We start from the raw sequence: 5,479 nt of genomic DNA on the forward strand, positions 1-5,479 counted from the left end.
AATGCTGTGGGTCTGTCTCTCTTTACTGAGGCAACATTAACAAAGTACTAAAAATTAGGCTGCTTAAAGAATAGTACTTTGTTTCTAGAGGCAAGACCGCTCTTGGCTTGGAGACAACCATCTTCCTCCTATGTTTTCACATGGTTGAACTTAATTAGCCCTTTAGAGGTACATTCTACAAGTATGTCCTTCCTCTGAGGGACTGGACATTGATTTCAGCATATTCGGACTGCGTGAGACAAAGTCTTTGTATGACTCTCTGATATAGTCCAATGTTTTAAAATTCCAAACAGAGGACACCTGCTTCCTGGAAGATGCAGTAAATTTATTTTTCCACACGCTTCCTATTGACTCTAACAATATGAATGACATCATACTTAAAAAAATTCTGAAAGGCACAGAAAAATTGAATTAGTGAGGTTCAATTACCTCAAAAATGTTTTGGGGGTTAATTTTTTGACTTATATAATAATTCTTTACTATGTGAAGGTTATGTTTAAAAAAAACACTAAAAGATGCCCAAGGCCACCACTGAACACTATATATACAGTGGTTTTTCCCTCTATATACATATATTAAAGATTAGTTTATATGTTAGACACAGTAAGAAAATAACAGCTATAATAAAATAGAAAAACAATAACAATGCATTGCAATAAAAGTTATGTAAATATGGTTTCTCAATATTTTATTGTATTTTCACCTTGCACTTGAAGAATTTGATGGATTCACTGTTACATGTCAGAATTGCCACTATTCATGTGTTTTGTGGCCATTTTGTGTAAAATAAGGGTCAGTTCACAGTCAACAAGACAAAACAACAGCCTACAGAATGGGAAAAGATCTTCACCAACCCCACATTAGACAGAGGGCTGATCTCCAAAATATACAAAGAACTCAAGAAATTGGTCATCAAAAGAACAAATAATCCAATTTAAAAAATGGAGTACAGACCTAAACAGAGAACACTCTACAGAGGAATCTAAAATGGCTGAAAGACACTTAAGGTAATACTCAACATCCTTAGTTAGCAGAGAAATGCAAATCAAAACAACTCTAAGATTCCATCTTACCCCTATAAGAATGGCCATGATCAAAAACACTGATGACAACTTATGCTGGAGAGATTGTGTGGTAAAGGGAACACTTCTGCACTGCTGGTGGGAATGAAAGCTGGTATAGCCATTTGAATATCCGTGTGGAGATTTCTCAGAAAATTAGGAAACAACTTTCCTCAAGACCCAGTAATATCACTTTTGGATATATACCCAAAGGATGCTCAATTGTGCCACAGGACGTGTGGTCAGCTATGTTCATAGCAGCAATGCTTATCCTAACCAGAACCTGGAAACAGCCTAAATGCCCCTCGACTAAAGAATGGATAAGGAAAATGTGGTACATTTACACAATGGAGTACTACACAGCAGAAAAAAATAATGACATCTTGAAAATTGCAGGCAAATGGATGGAGCTAGAGAACATTATTTTGAGTGAGGTAACCCAGACCCAGAAAGACAATTATCTACTTTCTTGTCATGCACACACACACACACACACACACACACACACACACACACACACCATATATAGAACCTAAGAATAGATATATGTGTATATTATATTTATGGGTTTTAAGCCAGGGAAAATACTATATAATAAGCACAGAGGTTTCACAAAAATAAAAAATAAATCTAGGATATGACCCACCTATACTAGCCCTAGGTTATACCTAAAGGACTTTAAGTCCTTCCATGGATATATAAACTCATCCATGTTGATTGCTGCACTATGTTCAAGAGCTAAGAAGGGTAAAGTTCAAACCCTACAGAAAAACACATCAGGATGAACTTAGTGGATTTATGTAAAGCACAGACTGTGAACTGTGAAACTTTCAGAAGATGACAGAAGTGAAAATCTCAGAGCTGAAAGCCTGTTATTATTAGACAACATACTTTGAAAAAGATTCATAAAAGCAAAAATTAATAAATGTTTGTATAAAAATTGAAAACCTTTGTCCTGCAACAGACACTGTTGAAAGAATGAGAGCACAGGTTACAGACTAGGAGAACCATTTGTGTTCTGTGTATCTAGGAGATACAAAGAATAATTATCAACCATCAACGTTAAAGAAATAAATTACAATCTGAAAATGAGCCGAACTCATGAAAATATTTCTTGAGAAGATATACAAAGGCAGTGAGTATATAAAATGTGTTCAATATTACTCACCATATGGGTAATGCATACCTCTTAGGACAGGGTTTCATGAAAATATCATCTTCTATATGTAAAATGATACAGACACTCTGAATAAATGGTAGTCTTCTAAAACAATTAAGTGTACACTTACAAAATGATCCAGCAACTACATTTCTCCTTACTTATTCCAGAAATGAACACTTATTTACTTAATACTTATTAATACAAAATACTTATTTAAATCTGTACCATTTTTTTCAGAGCAGCAATTGTTATAAAAGTTGTAAGATGTAAACAACCAAAATGAATATTTATGAGTTAGTACTTGAGCAATCTGTCTCCAGGGAATACCCCCATTTATAACAAACAACACCATGTATAGTACTTAGCAGAAAAAGAAAACACCACTAAACACAAAATATGGATAACTTAAAGAGCTTTATGCTAAGCAAACAAAAATCCCAGTAAGTCACATAGTATCTGATCTCATCTACATGTTTAGATAATAGCATGTAATGGAAAATTATGGCGATGAAAGCTGATTAATGACTGTTCAGGATAGCAATAGTCTGGGAGAGAAAGGAAACAGATAAATTATAAGAAGGTACCAGGGGTAAGAATTTTGCAGTGATAAAAAGTTTTGTGTTTTGACTGAAGCAGTGGTTTTATAATTGTACATTTCCAATTAAGTGATATAGAAGTATTCACGTGTGTGCTGATGTTAAATCCCTAGTTTTGATATTACACTGTAGGTATGGAAGATATCATCATTGAGTATTAGGTGAAAGAGGCACAGGGCTTCTGTAATGGACACAGGACCTCTGGATAATTTCTTAATTTACTTGTACATTTAGTTATTTCAAATAAACAGCTTAAATATATGGCTCACTCGGTTCAGATAAAATGCTAACTATGAGTTGAGTTAACTTCTTTGTTTAATTGTCCAACTATTTCAAGAGTGATTGGATCACAACTAGCAATGAGGAATGCAGATGGCTAGAGAGCAAAGCGATAGGTGACTCCTCAGTCAATCAGAAAGTCTAAATTCAGAGGTTAACCCAGATATGAATTTGCAAAAGAAATATTATGAGAATGTTAGTGTAAAATAATCTCTTGTAGACATAAATTTTTATTCCAAAACTAATTATAAAACCACAAACCAAGAAAGAAAAATCCTACACCAGTTGTGCCACTAATGATGCTGGTAGGAATATTTTCACGTTTTCAAAAATCATGGTGAGAGGAACCGGCTACTCGCTGTCAAAATGGGCAAGTTCATGAAACCTGGGAAAGCGGTGCTCGTCCTGGCTGGACACTACCCCGGACGCAAAGCTGTCATCGTGAAGAACATTGATGATGGCACCTCAGACCGCCCTTACAGCCATGCCCTGGTGGCTGGAATTGACCGCTATCCCCAAAAAGTGACGGATGGCATGGGCAAGAAGAAAGTCGCCAAGAGATCCAAGATCAAGTCCTTTGTGAAAGTTTATAACTACAACCACCTGATGCCCACAAGGTACTCTGTGGACATCCCTCTGGACAAAACTGTTGTCAACAAGGATGTCTTAGGGACCCAGCCCTGGAACAGGCAAGGCAGGAAGCCAAGGACAAATTTGAGGAACGATACAAGACAGGGAAGAACAAATGTTTTTTCCAGAAGCTTCGCTTTTAGGTATATTTTTGTTTACATCATTAAAAGTTTAAAAAAACAAACAAAAAACAAAAAAACAAAAACAAAAACAATCATGGTGAGATTAAAGATTTGCCTGAATTTTTTCCCCTATGCTTTAAAATTAGAGACCCATTTTATATTCCTTTTTGGTTAGCGTTTTCTGTCTTTGGTAGCTGGTGCCCACCTATGCCTGTGTACCCAGGGAGAGCACAGTAACTGAACATACACAAGGATGCTGTCTCTCCCGTCTCAGCTGCTTACTCAAATGGGTGACTTTTGAGTCACTGGAGACATATTTTTAATGGTTTTTGAAGTGCTTTTATAATATTTTATAATACATCTGAAATATAGGTTGTCAATAATGCCTTGGAATGGCTAATTTCATGAAAGGAAAGGCACTATGAAGAGGACAAACAGGAAATTGGAACAAGCCTAAAATATTTCTACTTGCAAAATCATACAAAAGAAAAGGATTCAGTCAAAAACCTAGGAGATCTGCTTCAAGGAGTCTAAATAAGGTAGAGGGTAGCTACAATTATCTAATCTTCAACCCCATCAAAGATCTGAGAAGGGAAGTAATATTACTTAAGCAACCAGGAAGTACAAACGAGAAACTTCCAAAATGTGCAACAGATGACAGAGACAACTGACTACCTGGCAATCACCCAAAGCAGCTTGTAATTTTATATTTATTATCTATTCCCATTGTATATAGTTGTATTTGGTTTTGAATCTGTCTTATTTAGACAAAAGGAGGAGATGTTGGGAAAGCTGACTAATCCCTTGTCTGAGGGGCGTGACCCCTCCAGGGCACAAAATACCTTTAAAAGATCTGTGTTTGTTTGTTTTGTCGCTTGGTTCCCTGTTCTTCGCTGGAACTCTGGCTTTGTGAGTTTCTCCCATTTCCCCCTTTTATTAAAGCTGAGTATTTTATAAAAAAAAAAAAAAAAAAACTAGGAGATCATGTCTGCAAGCTCTAGCAAACTTTAATAAATCCAACATTTATCAATTTAATCATAGATCACAGACAAGTAGGAGAGAGTAAAATGGAAAGAAGACCCTTTTGGACTATTTTTGAGTACCAGGTGATCTCCCAGAAGGAACAATGTATGAAACCACGTCACGTCGATTCTGTGGATCCAAGATACAGCCATTTCTTTTTATTATTATTAAAAATTTCCATCTCCTCCCCTCCTCCTCTCCCTTTCCTCCCCTCCTCTCCACCCATACCCCCACTCCCTCCCTCTCCAAGCCAAAGAGCCATCAGGGTTTTCTTCACTATGTTAAGTCCAAGGTCCTCCCAACTCGCCCTAAGTCCAGGAAGGTGAGCAACCAAACTGACAAGGCTCACAGTGAGCCCGTCCATGCTGTAGAGTTCAAGCTCATCGCCGTTGTCCTTGGTTTCTCAGTCCTCCTCCACCGTCAGCCACATTCAGAGAGTCCGGTTTGGTCCCCTGTTCCATCAGTCCCATTCCAACTGGACTTGGTGGTCTCCCGTTAGTTCTGTCCCACCGTCTCAATGGGTGAACGCACCCCTCATGGTCCTGACTTCCTTGCTCATGATCTCCCCCCTTTTGCTCCTCATCAGGACCTTGGGAGCTCAGTCCG

At 37.4% G+C, this 5,479-nt stretch overlaps 1 pseudogene; it reads left to right on the plus strand.

The window, feature by feature from the left end:
* Positions 1–3,464: 3,464 nt before the first annotated feature.
* On the plus strand, positions 3,465–3,871 carry LOC119826652 (annotated as a pseudogene).
* The last annotated feature ends 1,608 nt before the right edge of the window (positions 3,872–5,479 follow it).

The sequence above is a fragment of the Arvicola amphibius genome, chromosome 11 (assembly GCF_903992535.2).
Source record: "Arvicola amphibius chromosome 11, mArvAmp1.2, whole genome shotgun sequence".
In the NCBI taxonomy this organism is placed as follows: Eukaryota; Metazoa; Chordata; class Mammalia; order Rodentia; family Cricetidae; genus Arvicola; species Arvicola amphibius.